The sequence below is a fragment of the Stenella coeruleoalba genome, assembly GCF_951394435.1.
Source record: "Stenella coeruleoalba genome assembly, chromosome: 4".
Taxonomy (NCBI): domain Eukaryota; kingdom Metazoa; phylum Chordata; class Mammalia; order Artiodactyla; family Delphinidae; genus Stenella; species Stenella coeruleoalba.
The window spans coordinates 36,681,979-36,694,771 of NC_137149.1; the positions used below are offsets into that span (position 1 = coordinate 36,681,979).

The 12,793-nt window shown below is 39.7% G+C and overlaps 1 protein-coding gene across 2 annotated transcripts in view; it reads right to left on the reverse strand.

Annotated features, from left to right (window-relative positions):
- STK32B (serine/threonine kinase 32B) overlaps positions 1-12,793 on the reverse strand; it is a 343,330-nt gene that overhangs the window by 284,852 nt on the left and 45,685 nt on the right. The window lies entirely within an intron of this gene.

The window sequence follows — 12,793 nt, forward strand, 5'->3', positions numbered from 1 at the left end:
TGTGGAAGCGTCACCCCAGTCTCTGCCTTCATCATCACACTGTGTTCTCCCTGTGTGCATGTCTGTGTCCAAATTTCCCATTTTTATAAGGACACCAGTCATATTGGATTAGGGCCCATCTTGATGACCTCGATTACCTCTGTAAAGACCCTGGCTCGAAATAAGATCACACTCTGAGGTCCTGAAGGTTAGGACTTCAGTATGTGAATTTTGAGACGGCACAATTAGCCTACCCTGAAAGGCCTCTTTACCCCTCTAACTAAACCAGAGACCCGCCTTTACGGGGGCCTCAGCTGCACCACAGCGATCTCAGGCCATGTTAACCAGGGTTTACCTCAGTTACCAGGGAGTCCCCAGAACCCTGCCGAGAGCCTAGGTTAGGTAGGAAACATGTAAATTACTTGTTAAATAAACGAATGAATAAAAAATGCCTTTGGATTCTCTGTCACCGTTTGTGTGTGCTCCTTTCTCCTTCACTGGTCCACAGCTTACCTTAGTGTGCTCTCGTCTGCTACACACACACTGGACCAGGCACAGTCCCTCCATTCAGGAGAAATACTAACAATGATAACTAGCATGTAACCAGCTCTCTCTCTGTGCCAGGGGCTCTGCTACAAATTTTGCATGGAATGGATCATCTAATTTTTCACAACCACCTCACTAAGTAGATACAACCAGGTGTGCTCTACAGATGAGGAAACTGAGGCACAGAGACGTTAAGTAACTTGCCATGGGTCACAAAGCTATGAGGTGGTTATTTAAGGAAAGGGCAGGGATGTGTCTGCCCCATTCAGCACCTGTTCCCCCTGGGCTGAGAGCAGTGCCTGGTGCAGAGTAAACACCCAAGATGAGCATGACCATATACTTTAGTGTTAGAACCAGGACAATTTTGAGAATAAAAGGAGACACTAAATTGAGGAGACTCTGGAAAAACAGTGCAGTCGCGGACAGACTGGGAGGAAAGGTTACTTTATTAACAAATAACTATTGAATGAATGAATGCAGACCCTTCCTACTTGAGGGCCAGGATCTTAATCACCACATAACACTGTGCAAGACATCTGCGAAACTGAATTGTACTTACCTGGGGCATTTGCTGAAAAAGCAGGCACCTCAATGTAAACCTACAGCAATTTCCATCAGATAGGAATTTCAGTTGCAGTTTTATCATTGCACAGCCTGTTATTCAAACCCAGAGGTTAAAAATGCAAATTAAAGAAATGCTTTGTATTTTAAAAAACTCTTTCTAAAGACTAAGTCATTATAGTCTGTAACTGGGGTACAAGATGGGATAAAATTTCTATTCTATCAGAGATGATGATGAAGGAATCATTTCTATCGTTCCGTTCTTGAAAATAAAAAGAGTTTCCAATGAACTTTCATATCATTAATGATCTTAATTATCCATCCCCTTTTTGTGAGCCAAATGCCTTTTCTCTCAACATAAACAAAAGAGGTAATTTTGGTTTTTCTTTTCTTCTGTTTTTTTTTTCTTCTCCTTCTTTCCTCTCTCCCTCCCTCCCTCCTTCCCCTCCCCACCCACCCCCCACCTCTCTCTTTCAGAGAAACAACTGCAGGACATAAATTCCTGAATCAATGTTCCAGATCTCATGCTGCGGAACAGTGCAGACCCTCCTGGGAAGCCACATGACGTGTCCCAAATCTTCCTGGAATGACAGCATCTCAGGGTTGAAAGAAATCTTGTCCTCTTGCACTAATACTCTTACAAGGCCATCTTACTGATCAGTAGCCATCTTCTCCTGACTTGAACACCTCCTGTGGTCCATGACAGCTGTCTATCCACCTCTCCAGAGGTTACTCACGATGGCTGAGTAATTTGGAGCATGTTATCAAGAACCCAGGGATCACTGACTATGCTGGCTCTGTCATTTCACAGCCGTGTGGCCTTGGGCAAATAACTCAATCTCTCTGTGCCTCACATCAGAAGTTACAGCTGGAAGCCCTCTGATTTCCATTTGGCCTATTCAGTGTGGTGTTTTTTTTTTAATTTATTTAATTTATTTATTTTTGGCTGCATTGGGTCTTGGTTGCCGTGCACGTGGGCTTTCCCTAGTTGCAGCGAGCGGGGCTACTCTTCGTTGTGGTGCGCGGGCTTATTGCAGTGGTTTCTCTTGTTGCAGAGCACAGGCTCTAGGCACGCATGCTTCAGTAGTTGTGGCTCTTGGGCTCTAGAGTGCAGGCTCAGTAGTTGTGGTACACGGGCTTAGCTGCTCTGCGGCATGTGGGATCTTCCCGGACCAGGGCTCAAACCCATGTCCCCTGCATTGGCAGGGGGATTCTCAACCACTGCGCCACCAGGTAAGCCCCCAGTGTGGGGTTTTAGAACTGAATTACACACTCACTTTTAAAACCTAAGTATTTCACATAAAAATGCAGATTTCAGGCTTCTTTAGAAAAGCAACAATCTGGCCACAACAACCCAGGTTTATGCATGGAAACAATATGCTGGAGCTCAGTGGTGGCTGCCCACTCTGGCTGGGACCCACCCCTCCTGAAAACCCAGGAGCCAGCAAGGGGGAAGGAGGCTCCTCCCTCCCCTGTGACTGTTGCCCCCTGAAGGCAGCTAAGCTGGGGACCACGACATACACACCTCTAGCAGGACACTCATCCTGTGTTTCTGGGCCATTCCCTTTGCTTAGGATGTTCTCCCAACCAACTTTACCCTTTGAAATTCTATCCATCATTCAGCACTAAGTTCACTGACCACCTCCTGCAAAAAGCCTTTCTATATCCCCTCAACTCCCCAATCTGAAGCAATACCCCTCCTCTCACTTCCTCTACCTCCTAGACGTAACCCTGCCATGTCCCTTTTTACATCCTGCCTTTTACTCCACTTAGCTGTGAACAAACACAGACACACACACACACACACACACACACACACACACACACACACACACACACCCCAGACTGTAAACTTCTTGAGGGTAGAGGCCCTAATTCATCTGTTCCCCATTTAGCAGAATCTCTCTATGGTGGGCAGAATAATACCTCCCCCAAAGGTGTCCACGTTCTAATCCCCGGAGCCTACAAATGTTACATTACATGGCAGAAGGGGATTAAGGGAGCAGACGGAACCGAGGTTGCTAAGCAGATGACCTGTAGATGGGGAGATTTTCCTGGATTATCCAGTTGGGCCCAATATAATCACAAGGGCCCTTAAATGCAGAAGAGGGAAGCAGAAATGTCAGAGTCACAGTGATGCGAGAAGGTCTCAACTGGCCATTGCTGGCTCTGAAAACAGAAGGATGCTACGAGCCAAGGATGCAGGCAACCCACAGAAGCCGGAAAAGGCAAGGAATAGATTCTCCCCTGAGAGCCTCCAGAAGAAAGCAGCCCCACGGACACCTTGATATTAGCCCAGTAAAACCCATTCCGAACTTCTGACCTCTAGAACTGTAAGAGAATAAATCTGTGTTGTTTTAAGCCAGTGGTGATGGTAATTTGTTAGGGCAGAAATAAGAAACTAATACACCATCTTTTCATATAGTTGGTGCTCAATATAAGCCTGTAGATACTGAATCTGACCACATATTCCTTATCTGCATCCCAGAATCACATAAGGACAAAGATTCACTGTCTCTCATTCCATGCTGCTGAGTCACCAGGATACACAATTAACGCCTAATGAGAAATCAGCTTTAACAGAGAGAAGATGGGAAGAGTGCAGGGCTTTGGCCTCGGAAGATGGAGGCTGGAATCCTGGCCCACCACATAGTAGCTATGGTAACTGTAAGTTATTTCACTTTGATGAGTCTCAGTCTCCGCGCCTGTAAAATGGGGCAAGCAGTACCTCCTCACAGAATTACTGTAATAAGTAACTGGTACACACAGGAGATTTATTTTAAACATTTAGAACATACATACATATACGCACCACATATTCATTATAAACTCCTAGGATGACATTTCAACTCACTCTCTGCTACTGACACTGGGTTTTGTAACCTGGGAAAGAGCTCTGGTTCTCAGCCAGGAAATACTGGGGTGGTATGTTAACTAACCCCAAGGGTGTACTTGTTCCCTGGGTCCTTCTGTTACATGAATAATACATATAGATCTTTTTTTATATATCTTTATTGGAGTATGATTGCTTTATAATGTTGTGCTAGTTTCTGTTGTACAACAAAGTGAATCAGTTATGTGTATACATATATCCCCATATCCCCTCTCTCTTGAGCCTCCCTCCCATCTTCCCTGTCCCATCCCTCTAGGTCATCATCACAAAGTATCAAGCTGATCTCCCTGTGCTATGCAGCAACTTGCCACTTGTCATCCATTTTACACTTGGTACTGTATATACGCCAATGCTACTCTCTCACTTCATCCCAGCTTCTCCTCCCCCCCCGCCCCGCACCACGTCCTCAAGTCTGTTCTCTATGTCTGCGTCTTTATTCCTAGCCTGCCACTAGGTTCATCAGTACCATTTTTTTTAGATTCCATATATGTGCGTTACCATACGGTATTTGTTTTTCTCTTTCTGACTTACTTCACTCTGTATGACAGACTCTAGGTCCATCTACCTCATTACAAATAACTCAATTTCGTTTCTTTTTATGGCTGAGTAATATTCCATTGTATATATGTGCCACACCTTCTTTATCCATTCATCTGTTGATGGGCATTTAGGTTGTTTCCGTGTCCTGACAATTGTAAATAGTGCTGCAATGAACATTGTGGTACATGTATCTTTTTGAATTATGGTTTTTCCGGGTATATGTCCAGTAGTAGGATTGCTGGGTCATATGGTAGTTCTATTTTTAATTTTTTAAGGAACCTCCATACTGTTCTCCATAGTCGCTGTATCAATTTACATTCCCACCAACAGTGCAGGAGGGTTCCCTTTTCTCCACACCCTCTCCAGCATTTATTGTTTGTAGATTTTTTGACGACGGCCATTCTGATCAGTGTGAGGTGACACCTCACTGTGGTTTTGATTTGCATTTCTCTAATGATTAGTGATGTTGAGCATCCTTTCATGTGTATGTTGGCAATCTGTATGTCTTCTTTGCAGAAATGTGTATTTAGGTCTTCCACCCATTATTGGATTGGTTTGTTTGTTTTTTTGATATTGAGCTGCATGAACTGCTTGTATATTTTGGAGATTAATCCTTTCTCAGTTGCTTCATTTGCAAATATTTTCTCCCATTCTGAGGGTTGTTTTTTTGCATTTCCTCTAAGATCAGGAACAAGACAAGGTTGCCCACTCTCACCACTATTATTCAACATAGTTTTGGAAGTTTTAGCCACGGCAATCAGAGAAGAAAAAGAAATAAAAGGAATCCAAATTGGAAAAGAAGAAGTAAAATTGTCACTGCAGATGACATGGTACTATACATAGAGAATCCTAAAGATGCCAACAGAAAACTACCAGAGCTAATCAATGAATTTTTTAAAATAGCAGGACACAAAATTAATGCACAGAAATCTCTAGCATTCCTATACGCTAACAACAAAAAATCAGAAAGAGAAATCAAGGAAGCACTCACATTTACGACTGCAACAAAAAGAATAAAATACCTAGGAACAAACCTACCTAAGGAGGCAAAAGACCTGTATGCACAAAACTATAAGACACTGAGGAAAGAAATCAAAGACAATACAAACAGATGGAAAGATATACCATGTGCTTGGATTGGAAGAATCAACATCGTGAAAATGACCCAAAGCAATTGACAGATTCACTGCAATCCCTATCAAATTACTGATGGCATTTTTCACAAAACTAGAAAAAAATTTTATAATTTGTATGTAAACACAAAAGACCCCAAATAGCCAAAGCAATCCTGAGGGGAAAAAAAATGGAGCTGGAGGAATCAGGTTCCCTGACTTCAGACTATACTACAAAGCTACAGTAATCAAGACAGTATGGTACTGGCACAAAAACAAATATAGATCAATGGAACAGGATAGAAAGCCCAGAGATAAACCTGTGCATATATGGTCACCTTATCTTTGACAAAGGAGGCAAGAATACACAGTGGAGAAAAGACAGCCTCTTCAATAAGTGGTGCTGGGAAAACTGGACAGCTACATGTAAAAGAATGAAATTAGAACACTTCCTAACACTATACACAAAAATAAACCCCAAACGGATTAAAGACCTAAATGTAAGGCCAGACACTATAAAACTTTTACAGGAAAACATAAGCAGAACACTCTGATATAAATCACAGCAAGATTTTTTTGACCCACCTCCTAGAGTAATGGAAATAAAATCAAAAATAAACAAATGGGACCAAATGAAACTTAAAAGCTTTTGCACAGCAAAGGAAACCATACATATAGATCTTAACACCCCATTTCCTCCGCTGCTCTACTATGAAGATAACAACTCTGCTCTAGTACAATGTGCAGCAAAAATAGTACTAAGAGTGAAATTCACAGTGATAAACACCTACATTAAAAAGGAAGAAAGCTCTCAAATAAAAATCTAACTTCACACCCAAGGAGCTAGGCAAAGAAGAGCAAACTAAGCCCAAAATTACAGAAGGAAGGAAGGAAGTATTAGAGCAGAAATAAATGAAATTTTAAAAACAGAAAAACAACAGAACAAACAATGAAACTAAAGTTTGTTTTTTGAAAACACATACAAAATTGACAAACCCTTATCTAGACTAAGAAAAAAAAGAAAAAAGACTCAAACAGGCAGAAATAGAAGAAGAGACATTACAACTGATGCTACAGAAATAAAAAGATCATAAAAGACTTCTGTGAACAATTATATACCAACAAACTGGATAACAGAAGAAATAGATATATTCCTAGAAACATACAACCTTCCAAGACTAAATCATGAATAACAGAAAGTCTAAATAGGGCTTTAACCAATGTAGAGATTGAATCAGTAATCAAAAACCTCCAAAAAAGAAAACTCCAGGACCAGATGACTTCACTGCTCAATTCTACGAAACATTTAAAGAATGATTAATACCAATCTTTCTCAAACTCTTCCAAATAACTGACAAAAAGAAACACTTCCAAACTCATTTTGTGAAGCCAGCATTACCCTGATACCATAGCCAGACAAAGGCATGACAGAAACAAACAAACAAACAAAAAAATACTGGCCAATATCCCTGATGAAAATGGATGCAAAAAATCCTCAACAAAATACCAGCAAATCAAATCCAGTAGCACATTAAAGAAATCATATACAATGATCAAGTAGTTTCTTCCTGGGATGTAAGGATGGATTAACATAAACAAATCTATTAATATGATATTTCACATCAACAAAATAAAAGATAATAATCACATGATTATTTCAACAGACACAGAAAAAAAGTTTGACAAAATTCAACAGCATCTCATGATAAAAACTCTCAATAAAATATGAATAGAAGGAAATTTTACCTCAAAATATTAAAGCCATTTATGACAAGCCCACAGCTAACACCATACGCAATGGTAAAAACTGAAAGTTTTTCCTCCGAGATCAAGAACAAGTCAAAGAGACTCCTCTTACCACTTCTATTCAACATGGTACTAGTAATTCTAGCCAAAGCGATTAGGCAAGGAAAAGAAATAAAGGCATCCAACTGAAAGGAAGAAGTAAAACTGTCCCAGTTGGCAGATAACACAATCTTATATAGAAAATCCCAAAGATTTATATTTTAATGTTTTATGTAACTATACTTTTATGGTTATAGAGTTAAAAATAACTATTAGAACTAATAAAGAAATTCAGTAAAGTTGCAAGATACAAAATTAACATACAAAAATCAGTTGTGTTTCTATAAATAATGAACTATCTGAAAAATAATTAGAGAAACAATCCCATTTATAACAGCAGAATAAAAGATTACAATATGCAGGGATAAAATTAACTAAGGAGGTAAAAGCCTTGTATACTGAAAACTACAAAACATTGAATGAAAGAAAGTAAACAAAACACAAACAAGTGGAGAGGCATCCATTTCATGGGGTGGAAGATAATATTATCAAAATGTCTGTACTACCCAAGGCAATCTACAGATTCACTGCAATCCCTATCAAAATCCCAATAGCATTTTTTACATAAATAGAAAAAATAATTCTGAAATTCAAAAGAAACCACAAAATACCATGAACAACCAAATCAATCTTGAGAAAGAAGAACAAAGCTGGAGGCATCATACTTCCTGTTTTCAAAATATATTACAAAGCTATAGTAATTGAAACATAGTTTACTGGCATACAGACAGACATATAGACCAATGGGACATAATAGAGAACTTATAAATAAATCCACATTTATGGGCAATTTATTTTTGTCTAAAGAGCCAAGAATACACAATGGGGAAAAGAGAGTTTCTTCAATAAATAGTGTTGGGAAAACAGGATATCCACATGGAAAAGAATGGAATTGGCCCCTAATCTCACACCATACACAAAAATCAACCCCAAATGGATTAAAGACACAAATAGAAGGCTGTTTATGTCCTTAATCCATAAACTGAAAAACTCCTAGAAGAAAACATAGGGGGAAAACTGCATGACATTGATCTTGGCAATGATTTTTTGGATATGACACCAAAAGCATAGGTAACATCAAAATAAAAAGCTTCTACACAGAAAAGGAAACAACCAGTAGAGTAAAAAAAAACTTACAGGATGGGAAAAAATATTGCAAGCCGTATATCTGATAAGGGGTTAATCTCCAAAGTATATAAGGAACTCCTACACCTCAATAGTTTAAAAAAAAAAAACTAATAACCAAATTTTAAAATGGATTAAGTACTTGAATAGACATTTCTCCAGAAAAGACATAACAAATGGCCAACAGGTATAGGAAAAAAATACTCAATATCAGTAAGCATCAGGGAAAAGCAAATCAAAACCACAATGAGATATCATCTTACAACTGTCAGGATGGCTATTATATATATACATATATATATATAAAGGACAACCAGTGTTGGCAAGGATGTAGAGAAATTAGAATCCTTGCACACTGTTGGTGGTAATGTAAAAAGATGAAGCTGCTATGGAAAACAATATGGAGCTTCCTCAAAATATTACAAAGAGAACTACCATATGATATAGCAATCCCACTTCTGAGTGTTTAACCCCCAAAATTGAAATCAGGCTCAAAGAGGTATTAGCACTTGTGTGTTCATTGCAGCACTATTCACAATAGCCAAGGTGTGGCAGCAACCTAAATGTCCATGGACAGATGAATGCATAAAGAAAATGTGGTACCTATGTACAGTGGAATAGTATTCAGCCTTAAAAAGGAAGGAAATTCTGTATTATGCAACAACATGGATGAACCCTGAGGGAATTATGTTAAGTGAAATAAGTCAGTCACAGAAAGTTAAATATTGCGTGATTCCACTTATACGGTATCTAAAATAGTCAAATTCATAAAATAAAGAGTGGAATGGTGGTTGACCAGGGCTGGGGGTGGGGAGAATGGGGATTTAGTAATCAATGGGCATAAAATTTTAGTTAAGCAAGATAAATAAGCTCTATAGATCTGCTGTACAACATTGCACCTACAGTCAACAGCAATGTATTGTATTTAAAAATTTGTTAAGAAGGTAGATCTCATGTTAAGTGTCCTCATAACAATAAAATTAAATAGGTAAACACATACATACATACACACATACATACATAGGAGTATAACAAAAAGCAGCATTTATACCATTTTTAAGGCACGTGCATATCATTCATTCATTCAACAAACACTGGTGGAGTGTGACCACATCCCCTTACTGCAGAAATTAGTCAGGCTTCCCTTGTTAGTATAATAATAGTTTTCATGTTCCCTTTTCCTGCCCACAATAAAAGTACCATGGGCAAGAAAGCCAATCTGATTAAATGAGACTTCATATACGTAAAGCGCAGTCAGGACAAGAAGAAGAAACAAGGTCTTTAGAACTGGAACGACTGAGGTGCATATCTCAGCTCTGTCACTTACAAGCTGGATAAGTTCCTTACTTTCTCAGCTTCAATTTCATCTTCTCCAGAATGGGAATAAAAACACTTAACTCCTAGGGTCACTGAGATGGTTCAATGAGCTTCCACATGGAGTGCGCCTGGCACTTAGCAGGAGCTCAATAAATGTTAGTCCTTTCCCTCTTCACAAATGGCCAACATCATGAAAGTAAATCTTGGTTGCTATGAGTGTTAATATTTGTTCCTATTTTTCTGCCCATTGGTAATCATCCAGGCTCCTTATGTGGCAACACAGAAGTGCCCATCTCCAAAGGGCGTTTGGGCTTTTGAACATGGGCTGACATACTCTACCCTCCCCTTTCCCATCATCTCAGGTAAACCACAGGGTGTCCCCAAATGGATTCGGCAGTCGCCGTGGGCCCCAGGTTTCTAAAAGCCACCAGACAATAAAACACCACTAATGCTTACAGCCTGATAAAAAGCACTCCTCAAGTTCAAAGGGAGGATTTAAAAATAAAGAAGCCCCTCCAAAAGATCCAGGGTAAGACGAGGGAGTCTAATTGAGCTGGATGTGCACTGTGACTGTGTGAATGTTTCATCTTTGTTGTCAAAATGCCATCTGGGGTGAAAGACACCTGGAGATCAATTTTCTTGGATTACATGGTCACTCCCAGCAGTGGGTGTGCAGAAATGCTGATCGCCTGCTGGCTCCTCCAGCACCACAAGCAGCTAATGGTGCTGAGACAGAAGTGGGTGTTTTATTATTATATTTAATAGGAAAGTACAAAAATTCTAAAGTGCTAAGACAGTACTCTCTTTATCCCTCATACCAGCTGTCTGAAAAGTCTAAAAAGATATTTTGGTGTAGACCCGAATGTTTAGCTCTTTTAGGAGTTTTCTTAAGGCATATTAAAGAATTTTTTACTATGTTAAAGCACATGCTCGTTGTAGAAAATATTTCCCTGCTTAGAAAATGTAGAAAAGTAGAGAGAATACAATGAGAATCACTTATAATTTTACCACCCGATGAAATATAATTCCCAGCAGTAATTTTTTCAGTTCATATTTGCAACCTGCTTTTTTGTTTAAATCTTAAACATCAACCATCAAAATTACCAACAAACGTTACTTTGAATGATTAATAACATTTCATCATATTATGTCCTCTAATTACTTAGCCATTCTGTTAAGATTGAACACTGAAATTATAGGTGTTCTCCGTTATAAATCATGCTGCCACGAAGACTTCTAATCACACAATTGAAGGGCCACATGAGCAGTGACGATACCTCTTTTAATCACCAACATTTCTCCCAAACCAAGTGCAGGGCCTGGAACAACGTATATAGTTTTATTGAATGAACCCTGTTATATTTTTAGAATGTAATTTCTATTAATATTTTTAAAGCCATATCTCCAAGCTTAGCATTAAGTCACTGTCCAAACCCCAGCCTGGCAACTGAGGTTGGCCTGATCTCTTCAAAGAGTGCCCTCGGCCACCTCTGCCTGGACCCCAACCACACCAATGTATGCCCTCCGACTGTCCCCTCCTAGTGAAAATGTCCCTAGCCCTCATTCTCACAGCTCAAGCACCTGTCCTCAGTAGCATTAGACCCACCTTACCTCTGTCTCACCTGCCAGGCTGTGGCCTCCTCAAGGGGGAGCCTGAGTCTCATTCCTCTCTGTACTGGTACCCAGCTCAGGGCTGGCAGCTACTGGGTGTGCAGTAAATGCAGCCTGGATGAACGAATTACTTGCAGGACTTGACCTAAGACTGCACTACGGATTCTGAAATAACTCGGGGCTGAAAATAAGTATATGGTTTTTGCTGATTTTTTTCCTTTGCTCTGGCTGTATTAATCAGGGTTCACCAGAGAAACAGAATCTACAGGATTTATATATATAACTACGTAATTTATTATAAGATACTGGTTTATGAAACTATGGAGACTAAGAAGTCTCACAATCTGCTCTCTGTAAGCTGGGGACCCAGGAAGACCATACAGTTGGAAGGCAAGAGAGCTAGTAAGCGTAGATTCTGGTCCGTGTCTGAAGGTCTGATCACCGAGAACACCCGGGGTCAGGAGAAGATTGATGTCCCACTGTAGTAGTCAAGCAGAGAGAAAGGAAATCCTCCTAACCACCATCATTTTATTCCAGTCAGGCCCTCAATGGATTGGATGATGCCCACCCACACTGGGGAGGGCAGTGTGCTTTACTCAGCCTACTGATTCAAATGCTAATCTCTCCTGGAATCATTGACACAGACACCCCCAGAAATAACTGTTTACCCAGATATCTGCTCATCCCATGATCCAGTCAAGTTGACACAAAATTAACTATCATATTTGCTTTATTTTTTACAATATTTTTATTGAGATATAGTTCACATAACAAATTCACCCATCTTAAGGTGTATAATTCATGATTTAAGTATACTCACAATATTGTGCAACCATACCTCTATCTAAATCCAGGAAATTGTATCACCCCAAAAAGAGTCTGGGACTGGTTGGCAGTCACTCCCAATCCTCCCCCGTTGCCTACCACCACTTTTCCAATCCCTAGGCGAGCAATCATCTGCTTTCTGTCTGCATGGATTTGCTTATTCTGGACAGTTCAAATCAATGGAATCATACAAGATGTGGCTTTTTGTGACTGATTTCTTTCATTTAGCATAATGTTTTCAAGGGTCATCCATGTTCTAGCACATGACAGTGCTCCATTCTTTTCATGCCTAAATAATATTCCATTGTATGGACAGACCACATTTTGTATATCTATTCATCAGCTGATGAACATTTGGGTTGTTTCTACTTTTTGGCTGTTATGAACATTCATGTACACATTTTTGTGCACACATGTGTTTTCAATTCTCTTCTTATAA